Here is an 18,465-nt window from a genome sequence, read left to right as displayed (position 1 = left end):
CATAAAATTTGCAATTGGTCTGCAAAAAGCTCAAGACATTGAGTTAAGAAGTTTTTCTCGTCTGTTTCTAAGGTCAAGTATGAACTTTCTAGCTCACTATCATATCCTATCTCTCAATAAATATCACGGAAAACGTCCATACGCTTTTAATGGAAGAAAGGAGGGGTGTTGGGGTGGTTTGAGTTTGAGTTTCTCTGTTGAATCTCGCGGTATTTGACAGCTTGGAATGCTGGGTTGTTTACATTACTGGCACACGGGTCAGGAGTGAGTGGTGTTGAGAAGGGCCTAGCTAGTGCAGAGACTACCCGAAAGCACGTACACATCTCGGCTGGCTCTACAGCACAGGCTCTCTCTCCGAAAAAAAACTTTTCAGCACTCAGTCAACTTGCCACGCAAGAAGAGAGGCCCGCCGTGTCCACTTTTAGGAGCGACCTTGGAGAGAAAAGGGAAAGTCAAAACAAAGACAACCGCCATAACCATCAGGAGAAACTTTCAACGTGAAGAAGGAATAGCTTAGCAACAGAGTCCCACTTCCTGGTAAGAGCTGAAACACCGTTAGCTGACAGTGAACTTTTGAATCTGTACTAGCTACACTAGACGGCTAACGAACCACTTGTAAACGGTTACCCACCTTTATTTTGGCTTGATTTTGAATTGTCAGTCTTGCAAAGCTCACACGTTGTCACGGTTTATAGTGCAAACGCGATCTTGACACTCACTAGAAAAAGTTTTTATGAAGTTCGCTAGCTAGCTTAGCCTGTTAGCCGACTAGCATGCCACATTGCTAACTTTCACTGCCTGGAAATGACAGTCTCCGCTGTCATTCAAATTTAACAACGACATTGTAACGTTATGATTACAGTGTGCGAAAGAGCAACTTTCTCCTAACCACGTAGTTAAATCTGTAGTGGAAACATGACAGTAGCCAAATAAAGTAGCCACTTACTGATGCCATGCTCGAGTGTTACAATGATGTTATAACGTATACTGCATAATTGTCTTCCTTGTGCAATTGTAGGTTTTATTCTTAAAGATGAGACTTCACTTTTATGACATTGCAACTATGTCTGTATTTACTCTGTATTGTTACACTCATGCTAGTTTATGTTTGTTTGTCTTTGCAGTGGAGGAATATTTGTGTGTAACTTATGTGTGGTTTATAATTATCTTATGTAGTAGTAGTAGTACTCGAAAGTAATATCTGCATCAGCAAATATCCATTCAGTCCCACAAGCTTACTTCACTTTGGATGCTGTACTGTCAATGGGAGCATTTTTAGAGATAAACAGACTGGCATGCACATGAATACAACAGACAGGCTGTGCCATTATAAATCTAAAGCTCAATAGTTGACCACAATTGAATTGCTGCTCATGTACTTGATCTTTTAGATAATGTCAGAGTTTCAAAGTCAATTGGCTTATTAAGTGGACACCTTTTTAATGTGCCTCTGCATTGCATATCTGAATGTTACATCTGCATCCTACAAACTAACTTGCACACTACAGAAGTTGCTAACTATACACGTTTCATGCATTTTCCCAAGTAGAGAGCAGCAGCCTCAATTACTAGCAGTACACATATCCACACTGTTATCTGCTTGGATTAAGCTTGACTGGCAACTTCAACTGAGCGTTCACTCAGCTGTCCAGCCACTCTCATTGTCAATTCAAATAATGTAAAAATTAAATAAATGCCTAGGGACTACAGATGAAAATTAGCTAGTAGCTAATTCTGGTATAAAGCATATTTTCTTTTTTTTGAGTGTACATGGTCCCAGATATAAATATATTTAATAAACTAAACTAAATACAGAGCTGATAAAAGTAATATGTAGGTGATAAAAAGGCTTTTGAATCGCAATTTAAATGAACTGATGAAATGAGACTTGGTTTGATAAAGGCAGAGCCACTAGTCTTGGTTTTCCCTGGCTCAGATGAGGCAAAGTTGACCTATCAAACTTGATTTATGAACTTTGGTTTAGTGTTTTTAGGAAGATTTGATTGCCAACATTAATCTTAAACTGTTGAATTGGTTGTTGGTTTAAACTGCTACGTGCCAGCATCACGTCCTGATGAGAGGAAAGGAAGTGACTTGATTTTGTTGCTTGTCCGTTCAATAGTTAGAATGTGCTTCACTATCACAGAGTGACTTCATACCTCATTGTATAACATGCAGGGTTGTGGTAGTCAAGTGATTGCGTTAGTTGTGAACTCAACTTCATCTTCAAGCAGGCTTCATGACCTGCTGGAAGTTGAGAGGCTAGCAGATTGATGAGCAGACTTGTATGAAGTACTAGAGACCCAGACTTGAGTAAAAGTAGAAGTGCTCTATCAAAAAAGTTGAGTAGAAGTTAAAGTGCTCTTTAAGCACCACACTTAAGTGGAAGTACTAAAGTATTCAACATTTTTTGTACTTAAGTATTGCAAGTAGTTTATTTATTTTATTTATTTTTATTATTATAAAATGTACTAAGTAAGTAAAAGTACAAGTATTGTGTTATGTAGTTATTAAAGAAAGCACTCAAACGTTTGAATATCATATTGTTTATATTATTTCAAATGTTTAGCCTAAAGGACACTCACAATTCCATTGGCTGTAGCAGTAATACAAGGAATAATTGTAACTGTTGGGATTTTAACTCTGTGAATGCTGGATAATGTGTATTAGCTGCTCCAGGGCTCCTATCCGAGAGCACAAGTCACCAGGTGGAGTTCAACGTTTTACTTGGTAGTAAGATGGTGCATTACAGGCAGTTACAAGCTGTATATTGCTGGATATATGAAGGAAGTTTCTGAAATAAACCCAGAAAAGGTACATTAAGGTCACAGCTGTTATAACTACTATTATCTGATATAACAGTGGGTTAAAAATCACTTATTAATAAATACTGAAATAAAATGTACAATTATCACACTGTGCAAGTAAAATGAACATCCTCTCCAGCACAGTAACAATTAAAGCCCCCAAAAACGTATCACACACTAGCAAGTAACGTGTGATGTACAGTGGAAAGTTAGCAAAATACAAATAAACTAGCAGCGTCACATCACAGGGTAAAACGGTTAACATTCAGTACAAGGGTTGCAAAGTTTGCAAAACATTTCTGGTAACTTTCCATTGAAAGTTTAGCTGGGGAATTTTGGAAACATTCCAATTTTGATTTACCATGGTTAGTGGGCTAGTGGCAAGTATGCTGATTACTGCGTGCGTGCACGTCATTGACGAATATAGGGAGGACATTCAACTGAAGTTGCATTAAATCAGGTTGTTTTAACCAAGATTATGCTGCAAGATGTGTTTTTTTTTTTCCGACTGCATTTAAGTTCCCTGTTATAGACTAACAGTATTATAACAAGCAATATTAAAAATATCCAGTTTATTCACATTAATTCCCGTTTATTCCCATGGAAAGTTTCCAACTTTGAAAATTCCCGGAATTTTGCAACCCTATTCAGTACTCATTGCAGACTGAAACAACTCAGGAATAGCTTAATCTGCTGCAACAATAGCTAAATAGAAAGAGTACAAACTTACATCGTCTCTGACTTCTGAACAGGCAACTACCGTAATGAAAAGAAACACGAGGCGATCTCGGGAATTTCTTACGTAACTTACATAATTAGCGTACGTAGCTAACGTAGCCGTAACTATACACACTGTAACCTACAGTCTCCGTAGCGTGAGGAATTCACAACAGAGTAACGATGCAGCACATAAAAAATGTATCGGAGTAAAAGTATTTAACTCATCGAAAATATGTACTCAAGTAAAAGTGAAGAGTTCACTTCACGGTGAAAACAAAATACTTTCACCCAGGAAATGCTTGTTCGTTCATCGGGAATGTCTTAATCCAAACCACAATCTTTTTCCTAAACTTAACTAGTCGTTTTGGTGCCTAAACTTAACTGTCAACGCCGCATGACGCTAACTTTTTCTGGCTAAACTCTACATGGCCACTTATTGGCGGCTAAACAACTGCCGCTGGTTGTCCCAGAGCTCTGTAGCGGCTAAATACTGCCAGCAACTGCCGCTCGGATATTATCGTTCTATTGCAATATAGACTGTTGACGTTGCAGCGCTTAACTTAGTTTAAAATACTTCAATTTTAGGTATTAAGTGGTCTATTGGTGAAGTAGCATTGATCACTTTGAGGGGGGGAATACATTTTGTCCTCACCGGTGATAAAACAATTCAGCAGAGGCAGGGATATATAGACCAGAATGGGGGAAATCCTACGCATTCCCCCCGCCAAGTCGCATCATGATTATAAATCAATGCGGTATTTCATCTAATCAAATTGTCTTTTAATAATGCATATTATTTTAAAAAGTTAAAATTTAAGAGCAAAATTTGATACATTTAGAAATTATAGAGATTATATAAATTTTATGAATTTAAATTTAACCAGCTTGTTTTTTTATCGTGTTAGTTACAAAACTGATGTGTCAATTCATTGTTAAGCTACAACCAAAGTAGTTAGCATGACAACATAAAGCTATCTCTGTATTTCCTGTAAACCCTGCCAACAAATGTTTCTTAAGCTGCTTACACACTAACCAGACGGCCGACCCTTGGCAGAAAAGCCAGTGGAAATGATCAGTCGCGTCCCCGAGGTCCAAAAAAACTGCCTCGGAACACACTGAGGCGACACCGACTTGAGAAACGTAATACGTCTCCATAGCAGCAGGCGGCGCTACTCTGTATTGTTGCCCAATAAATGAAAACCGGCAGCTGATTGGACGAACATGTCACATGGGTTTGTTTTCTCTGGAAATTCAAAGCCAGACTGTCATGGCAGCCGTTCAGAATACAATCTCATATTGTACTAAAATAGTTCACCGAAACATGTTTCTGAAAACATTTTAAGTGAGAAATAGGCCATGCAGTTGCTGAATCGGTCTTCATTTCAGCTCAACAGAGGTCAGTTTAAAAGATTTTCGTCAGATTTTGAGAGACTTTAGTCACGCTCATTCTGCTCGCCATTTCCGGGTGAGTCCCCACTGCCCTGCCGCCGACTGAACATGTCAGGTCGGCCAAAATGAACGCCGACAGCCCCCGAGACTGACGACGGCACGGGACACACCGAACAGATTTGAGTCACTGACCTCGCCAGACTGTCCAACGGCCGACAATCTCCTTGGTGTGTCAGCCATGAAGTCATTTTCAGTGGAAATTGTGCCAAATGATTACTAGAGCCCGACCAATAAAGGATTTTTAAGGCCGATATTGATACTAATATTTGGTGATTTAAAAATCAGATATTCCGATATATATTTAAAAATAAAAAATCCAGAAACGCGTAACAAAACATAAACAGATTTCCCTAACATTAGTTATTTGTAGTTATTTGTGTCCTCACTAAAATAATGATAATGCTGTTTAAAAATAAACTTGGTTGTTTTATTGTCAGAACAGAGGAACATCAAAATATATCATAGTTCTAATAAATAAAATGTATAAAATTACAAATTTAAGATATTAAACTTAAAGGCTTAAACACGAGTGTTGCCAACAGGGACGTTGTAGAGCGCCCTCTGGTGGACAAACTATGCAACGCCAACACTCAGAACGTGATTGAAGAGGGTTTCGTCCATTTTTATTAGATTTTTGAAATATTAATTTATCGGCCATTATAAATGCTGCTACCGAGAGTTTGGAAAATGCCTAATATCTGGACGCCGATATATCGGTCGGGCTCTAATGATTACAGTTAAAGTGTATATTGTATTCTGACCCATCTCTGTCTGGGGAAAAAAGCTCAAGCTGCTTCCAGCTGTCTGCTTCATGCTGTTAAACACCATAAGAGTTATAGCCTGTATGACTGTTTATTTGGAAGAGAACTACTGGTAGGCTAGTTGTAAAGAGATGGTTTATTGGAATGAAAAATAAATCGAGAAGCATTTTTTGGGAATAAAGTTTTTTTCTTGTGCAATGCACGGCTTTTTTTGTGAGTCAGAATGGTTATTGCAAAACCTTGTATACCAATTGCATCTACAATTATGTTATGACCTAAGTGTATCATTTTGTAATGGCTCCTTTATAATGATGATAATAATGATGATGATGATGATGATAAAAAATAATTTTACAAATCAAAGAAGGAAATACAACCCAGCAGCATAACAAACAAACAAGCAAGTAAAATAACACTTGCCTCTCCTAGGCCTAACCGTTTTGGGGGTCACACATAGGGTGAAAAGGGTATCTCATGCCATGTTGCTGTCGCTGTCTATCACAGCCAAATATTTCAGGCGTCATACTATCACATTTGGCTACGCTGCAGAGAGATGATTCAGACAAGAGTTAGTGGGAACTGACATACCTTGTTGACCCAATTATTACTCACTTCTCTGTTGCCACATTCGATCATTGTCAAAAGACAACCGGCTTGAGTCTGCCAGCGTCATCAGGTGATGTAGATGAACACCGGCTGGCTCTGTGAAGTTGACTATCAAGGAATGTGTCATAAACCGGATGATCAGGAATGGCTGCCAAATGTTTGCATCAGCCTCTGTGGTGAGGGATTTCTGCCAGTATATCTCGCTTTGAATTTCAGTGGATGAGAGGTGGATTACTTATGACAGGCTTTGGCAAAACTTAATTATTTTGCCTTGTTCTATTGTGTGGATTTTAAAAGGGTTATAGACCTTTTTCACAGCAGACATGTTGACATGTCCTAGTAGGAAAAGCACAGGTGTATTCAAAACCATTAATGATGGCTGCATTCCACTTAGGAGAGGTCCTGGTATTGTGCATGCTGACTCACTGAAATAGCTTACTGGGACACTTGATAGAATTAAGCCATCGTTAAGGTTTTCAATTTCCTACTATGACAAGTCAAAATGTCTGCTGTGAAAAAGGTCCGTTAGGGTAGACTAGAAAATGGCGATAGCAGCAGTGATCAGTAGTGTTTAGCCTGATTGAATTTGAAAATAGAAGCACATAGGAAGAGGAACTTTGTCATCAAAAATACTTTGTTACAAGTTATTGGAAGAGGCACTGATGATGTGCCGTTATCACATGAGCAAGGAGTTGGCCTTCTAGAAGCACAGATATTATTTACCAGGCTTTCTCTACGATTTAGCTTAGGTTCACATACATATTGGCCGCCTAGGCCATACATATGTTCTCTGTCAGTGCCGTTTAAATGGCAGCTAGACGTTCTACTAAACTATTCAGAGTGAGACCTAGAATGCCATTCTTCGGTGTGGAGAAATCTGCTTCACCCAAAGCAGTGATTTAGCGCACTGGAATTGACCAAATCGCTCTATCCTGTGAGAGTTTCCTGTTTTAGCCCTGGAGCTGGCCCCTCTGCGGGATTAGAGATCAGATGAGACATTTGTCATCTGACCACTTTAACAGTCATCTTGCCTTTGGGTTTCATAAAGAACAAAAAATGTTTGCTATGTGTTTTTTTTTTTTTTCTTTCTCATTCGCAAAGCATATTTGAAGGAAGATGCTTCCTAAGGCCATTTTTGAGCTACATTAAGCACTGTCTTTTGCATGATGTCAAAGACCTTGGCCAAGCATTGTACAGAAATGATGCTGGCCAAGGTAGCAGAATATAGGCTTGTTTGGTTTCTTTGCGATTAGTTGTAGTATTATCAGATAATAGAAAGCAAGAAATAGAAAATACAAGCTGGATGCCTCCCCCAGAAGAATTTAGAATTGAGTCTTTCCTTTCCAGGCTCAGTTTAGTTTGGTTAGAGTTTAGAGTAAGGTCTTTGGCAATGAGAGTGGGATGTCTAAGCAGCTCCTTATACTCTCCTCAGAAACAGCCAGTCAGTCAATATTTTTCATATCCATCTCCCTTCTATCTTATGAAGGGTCATTGATGTTTCAAGCATTCATATATCCTTAGAGGATGCCTCGCGGCTCTTTGTGTCACGTGAAAGTTCTCAATTTCTCCGTGGCATTGATGTCTTTTCTCAATGGGCTCTGAAGTGCTCTGGGGGGAAACGGACTTCAAAGACATGCAAACAAAAAAATGACTGACCTAGGACCCTGTTTAAAGTTTATGAAATGCTTCCAGTGCCCCTTGGTCAGCTTATGTCATGACCACACAACATCAGTGGTTTATTTCACTACAAATGGTGTCGGAAAAAGGTTTTATTCATGCTTTATTTATTTGTTTTATTTACAACCATGGTCTTGTCTTTGGCTCTGAAATCTTGCGCTAAATAAAAACTCTATATATATATATATATATGAACCTATTAAATTAATGTATTCATTAAAGTAATGAATACCCCCCCCCCCGTAAGCTGTCGGCTTACAGTAAAGAGCCTCTAAGCAGACAAAAAATTAAACAGATGAAGTAATAAATAACTTCAATATGCCTGTCAAAGTGCACACTGGAAAAGGTTATAGCAGGGCCCACTTAAAAATAATGTTGAGCTAAAAGTGGGTAAACATTTCAGTAATTTAGATGTATTGACAGAAATAGCATGCTGTTTGAATTAATTAGATATACGGACTTGACTGAAATAGCTTTGTAATGTAGCTGTTATAGTTATTTGTTACACTGACTATTTTTCCCAATTTTCAATGTTTTTGGTAATTGAGTGGACATTTTTATGAGTAACAGTGTGAGAGTCGGTATTTCACCAACTTTTGTAATCAGTGGCAGTCTACATAAAGAGCAATTTAGTCAGGCTATTTGTGGACTGACCGCACATGCTTTATACTATCGATATTCAATACCTATTATATGAACTGTTTCTGGGGGTTAATGCATGTTGAGGAATTAGCTGGTGTTTGTTGCCATCTAAACAAAGGCACCAAATCCATGTTGGCATATTGTAAACTGTGCTGGAAATATGGCTTTTAAGCAACATCCTCCTTTTTATTATTGGAGATCACTCTCCAATCGTCCCCTCTCACTCTATCTCTTTTGATTATCCACACGCAAAAATACAAATCCCTCAGGATACAAATTCACTTTCATAGAATAATTACAAGATGCTTTATGCCACTGTAAACACCACATCAGTGACAGTGACAGTATGCATTTGTCATGAGATCAGACAAAAGCAGAAGGAATTTGCACTCATGAACAGAACGAGGGAGGAAGATTTTTTTTGTGTGTGTGTTGCTTGCTGACTGTGCTATGGGCGTTTGTTCCAACCTCATCACAAATGAGCCTTAATGTTTCACACGGGATTTGCTGCAGAAGAGAGCAAATTAGTTTGAGAGCATCTTGTTTTGACAGACAGTCTGTTTTACCCTCCTCCTTTTCAGTGTGAAAAGCCAGGGACATTTCACTGTCTCTTCTGCACTCTTTTTTTTCATGTTCTTAATTGATGGTAAATGATTGAGTATAAGTCTTGCAAAGCCAGATACTTTTTTTTAATTATTATTATTGTAACTAGGGCTGTCGAAATTAACACGATAATAACGAGTTAAGGCGTGATTAACGCGTGCACGTTCTGTCATTTGGGCCTTGCGCTGCGCTGTAATTTGGGAAATCAGGAAGCGATGCAGCAGTAACGTTGGCAGAAACCGTAAAGCGCTCCGTGATAACATCCAAGGGATCACCAAACCCGCCATCCAGCGGCAGAGTGAAGCACATCTCCGGTCTAAGCTACGAGGGTACCCGTGGTGTGCCGAAGGTGTTCCTGGCGAACGTGATCCGTGATGCCGTCACCTGACACTGAGCACACCAAGAGGAAGACGGTGACCGCCAGGGATGTGGCGCATGCTCTGAAGAGACGAGGCCACACCCTGTACGGCTTCGGAGGTTTAACCTGATCCTGAATCACAAAGAAAAGGCCACACGCTTAATCTAAAGAGAGACTTCCCGTTCTGAGTAACTTTAAATCTTACATTTTTAACTAAATCAATGATCATGAAAAAGCAGCTCAAGACCCCCCCAAATCAAAAGAAACAAACCTCCTTGAGCAGAAATGGATAAAGAAAAGGGTCTTTTGAATGGCAAGTTCAGTTTCAAAGCCCTTCCAGATGGTTCTCTCGACAAGACTAAAGTTATTTGCATGTACTGTCCATGTGAATTGAGTTACCACCAGAGTATATTGAGTCTCAAATACCAATTGAGCATTACAAACTTGAAAAATACCCTTTTTTAAAGTACATTTAGAACAGATAATAAATGTGTTTTTAATTTGTGGTTAACTATGGACAATCATGCAATTAATTGCGATTAAATATTTAATCGATTGACAGCCCTAATTGTAACCCATTGCACTGTTGGAAGCCACTGAATTGCTGTGTAAAAAGCTTCAATTAATTCACTTGTCATTGTGCATCCAATGGAAGAGGGAGCAGAGCTACTAGGAGTTCAAAAGAAGTTTTTTTTGTTTTGTTTCAACTACATCTTTTTCAGATGTGCAATGGATGTAAATGCTGCTTGTTGAAAGCTGCATTAGAACATATTTTGTTCATGCTGGGGATATCCAAATCTTGTCCGTCCAAATCTTCCATATTTTCCACAGTTCCAGTCAAGCTCTTCTCTCCTTGATGTTTTACAAAATATTATGGGATATTATATAAAATATCATAGGAAACTATTAAAGGAAAGATTGTGATATTAATGTAATGCAGAAATGATGAGTTTAACAGCTAAATACTATTCAATGTATCATTGTGAATGCACTGCGCAGCTGTATTATGTAGAAAATCTGATTGGTCTCTTGGTATAGATGAATAACGCCTAAATGGCTTGGATCACAGGCAAAAAAACAATTTTTTTTTTTTTTTTTTTTTTTTTTTTTTATATTGTTTTTTTAAAAAAAAATTTTTTTTTTTTTTTTTTTTTTTTTTTTTTTAATATTGTTTTTGAGTGCAGGGGACATCTTTCTCCCCCTCCTCCCCCCTACTCGGTCTGTGTTTGTACCCTGACTCACAGCTGTCTTCCATGGTCTCCCTGGTCTCTTGGTTTGGCCTGGGGCTTTGAGTTTGTGGTCAAGGCCTGGGGGCATGAAGAACGAAGAGGAGTCATAATGAGAAGCTCCCCTCAACTCCTGCTGCATAACCTGCCCTCGAGCCCCTTTTGTCTCGCTCCCTTTCCACTACCATTCCACCCATTTCTTCTACTCTTCCTGTATTACTGCCTCTTTTCTTAGACACCTCTTCTTGCTTACCAGCCCCCCTCTTACCTATTTAGTTTCCTTACTACTTCTTCCCACCGTTCAACCTCTGTGACTCACAATCTGTCCCCCATTCTTGCCTCTCCTCTCCTCTCCTGGGGGTCCTCTCTACCCAGGGCCTCCCCTCAGCCTCCTCCCTGCCCAGCCTGGCCCACAGTCAATGGGAGGCAGGCAGCCTGACTCCCTCACAGCAGCAGGAAGCTGCAGCAGCAGGGGTTAGGCCTGTATGGCGCTGCCGGCTGGCTCTGTCAGAAGTCCTGCCAAGCCAAGGATGAGAGACCTTTGCCAGTGCGGTATTGGGGCACCGAATAAAAATATTTTACAGATGTCTGAAGTCAGGCATCAGGAGTCCGCAGCGGCTTACTCAGGCCTAGAGCAAAGGTGTCTTTTAAGTGGAAACGATGTGCATGCTAATGTACTTGTGTGTAGGATTCATGATTAAGAAAATGAACTTTATATATGAATGGAGGAGAAAGTGCTTAATAAAGTAGTCCTCAGGAGTCTTGGCAATTCAGGAAGCGGGTGTGTGGCAGGAGGAGGGAAGTAGGCCGGTCTCATTCTGGATTGGCTGGAGGAAAAGTGATTGATTTGGTCTGGCTGCTTTTGAAGAAGGGCAGCATCCAACGCTACTGTGCTGTGAATGCCTGGTTGGGTTCCCAACCAGTTCTGGCTTGACAGTTTAACAGTGAATATTTAACGTTGTGCTTGTCTGCGGGGCTTGGCTGTAAACAGCAGTCAGCAAGCAGCATAACAGCAAAAGCCAGTGTGACGCTGGGCCTCAGTTGTGAAGCCCACCTAAAAACAACACACAAGCAGGAAGCACATCTTGAAGTTCTGATTTTAGAAAAAGGCAGATGGCATGGGCTGGTGGTGTCACACTGTAAAAAAAACCACCAGGATCGCCTGATGAAAGCAGCTCCCTCTTGCTTTGAACAGCAAGTCTGTCATGGCTGGTGTCTTCTGTGTGGCTCCGGGTCAAACTGTGATACGCAACTCCTGGAATTTGTGCTTTTTAAGTTTTTCATGTTCATATCGTTTGAGGGTAAAAAAACAGTGTGTGTGTGTTTGGGGGGGGTAGGAAGTTTCATTAATATTAATATTATAATCTGTGAAGGAGGCAGGGAAGACCTTTCTGGTTAAGCTGCTTTCAACCCCTGTCGTGGAGCTTTTCTCTCACTCTCTCGGTTTCTCTTGCTCTTTTTATTCCCTCCTGCAATTTCGGTATAACTGCCTTTTTTTCTGTTCTGTATACATATGCCAACACTCAGATTCATATATGATACTTGCTTTGCTTGTGCTGTTTCTGATGACAAAATAAAGAGGTGGCAAGAGTGATGAAGTTTAAGCAGAGTTGTGTGATTGGAGAGAAGAAAGAAAATAGTTGGTTGTATGATGGTAAGAGCAGAGTGGGATGGATCTGACGACAGGGATAAGAAAGGGCTTAGCTATTATGAGCTGGAAGAAAGTGACTGTTTACAGGGTTGTGACATTCGATTATTTCCTGCTTTTCTGGGCTCTCTGGAAACGGGTGTAATTTGCGGCTGTGAACAAGTGTTTTTGGGGGAGTTCACTTACAGTATTTTTGGGGGTCCAGTTGTTAGCCAGGGATTCTTATAATTTGCTCCATGTCTTTAAATTAATATTAATTCTCCAATGGGAATTGTGTACAAAATAACAAACGCTGTGTTAAAGATTATTTGGAGACCTTTGGATTCCGCTGTGGCCCTGTTAAGCTTTACTCTGCCTTGATATCTAGAAATTAGACTGATTTGTAGCGTTTCACAGATGTTGGATGAATGCAGGGCAGAGTCCAGCCTCTGTGTGAGGGATGGTGGAACAGGTCTGACATCTCTCCTGAACTGAAAAGGGAAATCCCTGCAGGCACAGAGTAGAGAGGAGGGATAAGGGAGGAGGAGGGCGAGAATGGAGAGAGGTGCGACCCCTTAGGGGTAACGTTATTCTCGTCAGCTCCTTACACATACACTCGCACACATACTGGGATGCTCTGTCGGTTTGCCGGGTGATGCACTCATGCAAAGAAGGATGAGTGCCTGAGGCATACAAATAAACATTGAACTTCTTGTGTGTGCATTTGTGTGTCTGCCTATGTGCGTATCGTGCTTATATGCAAGTTTATATTTTTTCTATAACCATATGGGCCCAAATGTACATTTTTGGGGTGTTTGGCTTCCACTCTTGGCCTATCCAGAGCAATTTTAAGTAGGGCTGGGTACCGAATTCAAAACTTTTTAGGCACCGACCGAATTGCCTCTGAAGTATTGAGTATCGAAAAATACTTTGTCATTCAATACCCAATTTCAATACTTAAGGAGAAAATCTCATCCGCGTCAGTGAGCCAATAAGCATGCAGCATGCTTCTACCAAGATCTAATGTTTGTGATTGGCTGGCTAACGTTACACATCGTAGAGGCAGGCAGGAAAAACTCTACATTAAGCACGTGGGGCTCACATAGTAGGAGCTGAAAAATAAATACAAAGATTTGTGCCGTAATGTTGCAATTTCTTTTTGTTTTTATAAAATTGTTATCGGAAAAGGTATCGATAAGGAACCGGTATCGAAGTCACATTATCGGTATCGGAATTTTTTTAGCAACACTTAGACCTAATTTTAAGTGAGTCAAACGCTAGAATATGACCCAATCCAAAAATGTTGACTGGCTTTTATATAGTCACATTATTCCTGATTTATTTACTTAGTTTTTCCTCAAAGGTACACCTCCTCTTCAGACAGAGCCATTTGTCTAGAAACAACAATGCAGGCCTACCTGTGCCCCTGTTATTAATCATCACACAGTTTCTTTTTTTTCAAATCTTGAAAACCAAAACCTTGAAATCCTCTACCTTGAGCTAGTAATTTGGCTTTGCTTTGTAGATTTACATATGTGGTCAAACCCAATCATGTGTGATGTGATCTTAAACCAGGAAAAATTGGGCTACTGGAATCAACTGTAGTAGTTGCGTTATTGTTGGTTTTATAGTAAGGAGTAATCCTCCTTGGCAGTATGACAACAAAATGGGTGTACACACAGTCATATGCAGCAACTTTACTGTATTTGACTTCTGATTGAGTAGCAGTGCTCTGGATCTGTGTGTGTGTGTGTGTGTGTGTGTGTGTGTGTGTGTGTGTGTGTGTGTGTGTGTGTGTGTGTGTGTGTGTGTGTGTGTGCTGTGTATTGTGTGTTGCGTGTGCGTGTGCGTGTGCGTGTGTGCGGCAGCCAGAAGGGCCCACCACAGAAGCCACAGCAGGCTGAAACCGAACCAGAGCCAAGCTTGATTTTTGTGGAGCCACAGTCCCATGGGCCCACTATTAGTATACTCAGTATATGCATCCAGTTTTACATTCGTGTGTGTGTATTATGTGTATTACATTAATGTGTGGACTCGCACTTTGTGTTTTGGTATCTCTTTCTCTCCTCATTTGTTGAGCTAAGGTTGTTATGGGTTCAGGGTCTTGGATGTTTTCATTATTGACTGTGGAGATGCTGAAGGGTTGTGGTCCTCTTCCCCCGTCCCCCACAGAGTATATGAGAAGGCTTGGGCCCAGAAAAGCCCCAACATGAGCCCTTAGCCCTCACGTTAGCACTCAACTATGTAACGAGACATGCCTGGGAACTGCTCCACTCACATTACTAATGACTTGGACATCTTGCTCTTGTCATTTCCTCTTAGACAAACTTCGATGCTGACGCAGGGTAACTGCTTTAAACTATCCAGGGAGAAAAGGGAAAAACCTGCTTGAAGGGAGTATGATAGTCTGCTGGTTTTGTGTGAAGGGAAAATAGACTACATTCACCAGATGTTTTTTTTAATGGTTGTTTTTATAGATGAGAAACTCAAATGACAGGCCCCAGCAACTCCAAAACAGCACAGAGATGGTACAACAGTTGATTCTTTATCATTGCTGTCCTAGAACCCAGTAACAGCCAAAACTGCATGCAGGGTAGAAGGCACTAATGCTGGTTTGGAATTAAAACTTAAAAGGGTGGATTAAAAGGGTGTTTGGTGTTGTAGCTTTGTAATCTCTCTAAAAACACCTATTATACTTTAATTTCTTGTTTAAACAGCAAATGCCACATTAAGTCGTCTTTGTAACCGTCCTGTACCACTTTACATACAAGTTTTCTTGATCTTTTTTAGTTTTTTTTAGTTTACATGGGCCATGTCTGGCTGGCTGTTTCTTTGCAGCTTCATCTCCTCCTTTATAGATATTAATAGAGGACAAAGAAGGGTAATGTCATTTCAGAATCATCTGTTGACTCCTGTTAGTATGATCACGAGGTTAGGCTTCAGAAAACACAGCTGTACCGATGAAGACCATACTCGTGGTATTCTCTCACAGAAATGGCATACTCATACTGGTGGAAATGCTATGTAAAACAATGCTTAATTTAGAACAGAACAAAAAAGTGAGCTTGGCATTCCCTTATTTTATTTTTTCATGAAATTCCCTCATTTGTCCCTATTTTATGTATTTTTTTTTCTACTGTAGGCCCTCTAGCTTTGCAGACAAGCAGAGCCACAGCCCTGTGGTACAGCATGTCACATCCGATATCCTGGTGCCAGAGGTGATGAAGCTAATTTGGTGGTCAGTCAGTGACATAGCTAACAAACAAAGCCCTTATTGGTCCTGGAGCACTGGAAGCTCTGCTCTGTTTTGCATTGTGAAAGACCATGAGTTGTTGCCTAAGGGCACTAATGCAACCTAAAGCCTTGGGATCTTGATCATGCTGCAGTGTGCAAATCTGGGTGTGGATATTTGGTTCAAATGTTCAGACGAAGTGAGAGGTGTGCTTTTAAAATACCCTAAATGCCGTAGCTTTAATAATAAAATAATCATAGATATGGGCATTTTTTGCTACACTTTTGTTTTGCTGATGCCTGGTAGTTTGCAGTATGAAGGTATTTCTATTTAGAAGAGTTGAAATATAAAGGGCTATACCGTGCTTTGATGTGATGTAACTACTTAAGGGGTTTTCACATTAAAGTGCCACATATGAACTGCCTCAACACTGACCGCACTGCTTTCTCCTAAAAAAAAAAAAAAAAAAAAAAAATCAGACTAGAGCTGTGACAATGAGTCAATTGACGATTTTAGTAATCAATCAGTTGTTTGTCATTTTTCAAGCAACAATGTCAAACATTCGATGGCTTCATGTTCTCAGTTGTGAGAATTAATTGCATTTCTTATTTTGTTTTGTTATTGTAAATACATTAACATGTTTGGCTTTGGAAAAAATTAGAAATTTGATGATGTCACATTGGACTCTAGGATGTTTTTAATAGACCAATCGATTTTAATTGAGAAAATACCTGGTAGATTCATTTATAATGAAAACAATCATTAGTTTCAGCCCTAAATCAGTAGGAATGGGTACCATTCAAACATTTTCGTGACTGGTGCCGGTTCCTGAATGATGCTTTTTTCGATACCAATTTTATAGATCCATTTCAACAAAAAGAAATTACAACATTACAAAACTTTTTCTTTCTATTTTTTTTTTTTTTTTCCTCAGCTCCTTTCCACCTGTCACTTACATGTGGAACACACTGTAGTCAAGCCTCTGAAAATAGCGTAACGTACTGTTTTTCCTGCATGCCTCTACAATGTGTAATGTTAGACAGCCAATCACAAACGTTATTAGATCCTCGTACAAGCATGCTGCATGCTTATTGGCTTGCTGATGCTGACAAATTGTACTCCTTAGGTATTGGAATTAGGTATTGAATAACAAGGCATTTTTTTGATACTAGAAACTATGGAGGCAATCTGGTCGGTGCTTAAAAGTATCAATGTTTGGTACCCAGCCCTATAAATCAGACACTCATACCTTTTCATTTTCTCTGAGCTGAGCCTCAAAGATTTCCTCTATAATGGTGCACTAAACTTTATGTGGCACCCTGAAAGTTGTAATTCTGCTCTCAAACCATTGCAGCCTGGAGTTGGAACTACATCCATGATTAGTCCCTCGAACATTCTAAGAACCTATTACATCACTTGCAGCCAGATCAGCCAGCCTAAATTAAGTGCTCTTGATTTTCTTTCACATATTATGCATTCAGTTTCTATTTTAACTGAGGTGTGATGGTGATATGGCATTTTGAAGGGCTGTGAATGTAGTGAGGGTGTGCAAGCATAGCCCAAATCCCCAGGGTCCCCTCTCCTGAACGCCTGGGGGGGTTCTTTCCTTCACACAGACTGCTCCTTCACACACTAAGCTGGTTTCTGGGGGATCACACAGCTGTCTTAAATGCAGCTCTGTTTTTGCATACTTTGCCCACATGATTTTGTCTTTCCTTACACAGTCAGCAATTTGTCAATATACCTTGTTTATTCTCAGTGATTGACAGTATGAATTGGTTTCACCAAGGAAAAGGGGGGTGGTAAGGAAGAAAGAAAGATGGGTAGTGTGGCTGGCAGTCTTTTTTTTTTTTTTTTTTTGACTGGTACCATGGCTGTCTGTCACTCTTCTTTTATCATTGAAATTGGAGTTTATCTTTTACAAGCCTGAGTGGAATGTTTTTGTTTTTCAAGTGATTATTAGCATCCTCCTTGGCTGCCGTCTCCGGCTGATGAAATGAGCACATCAAACGGTGCGCCGCACTAACGAAGCGGTGCGGGCTGGCTGGCTGGCTCCTGCCTTTTGCTGTAAGGCACCTGCTGAAGTGACAGGCTGGCAACAAAGGGCCCCTCGCCACAAGAGAGTCGTCAATGCCGCTGTGGAGTGGGCAGGACAATAGAGCAGAGAGGTGGCCTGGGCTTTTAGCCACGTGCCAGCTCGTGTCGACAACACACAGGAGCAACAGAGCACAGAGGGGAGGAGGTGAGGAGGACAAGAGCGAGGGTAGAAGGAGAAAAGTGGATGAGAGCGGCCGACACCTGCATGTCCTTGAGTTCTTTTGTCAATGGTGGACATCTTTACTATACGTAGTGGTTGAAAATGCGAAAGAAAAACTGAGATAGGATGGGATACAAATGTGCAGGTGTGTATGTGCAGACACACACACACACACACACACACACACACACACACACACACACACACACACACACACACACACACACACACACACACACACACACACACACACACACACACACACACACACACACACACACACACACACACACACACAGATGAAGACAGAGGAGAGCCCAGTGTTGTTAATGGGATTACTGGCTCATGGAAGGTCAGGTGATAGTGCAGATGTATTTTATAATGGCTCCAGTAGGTGAAATATACTCACACCAGAGCAGAGCACTGTGCTAGTTTATTTGGATTGTTGGGGGAATAAATCAATTTAGGCCTCACATGAAGCCCAGGCTATTTGTGCTGTG

The 18,465-nt window shown here is 40.4% G+C and overlaps 1 protein-coding gene across 1 annotated transcript in view; it reads left to right on the top strand.

Moving 5' to 3' along the window:
• Positions 1–239: 239 nt before the first annotated feature.
• nek7 (NIMA-related kinase 7) overlaps positions 240–18,465 on the top strand; it is a 67,466-nt gene continuing 49,240 nt past the window's right edge. Inside the window, exon 1 of the mRNA XM_039811169.1 lies at positions 240–537. The gene's annotated coding sequence lies outside the window, so the exon portion shown is untranslated. The remainder of the gene's footprint in view (positions 538–18,465) is intronic.

This window comes from Perca fluviatilis, chromosome 9, assembly GCF_010015445.1.
Source record: "Perca fluviatilis chromosome 9, GENO_Pfluv_1.0, whole genome shotgun sequence".
Classification (NCBI taxonomy): Eukaryota; Metazoa; Chordata; class Actinopteri; order Perciformes; family Percidae; genus Perca; species Perca fluviatilis.
Note: the sequence above shows the minus strand (reverse complement) of the source record. Positions and strands in the feature narration are given on the sequence as shown.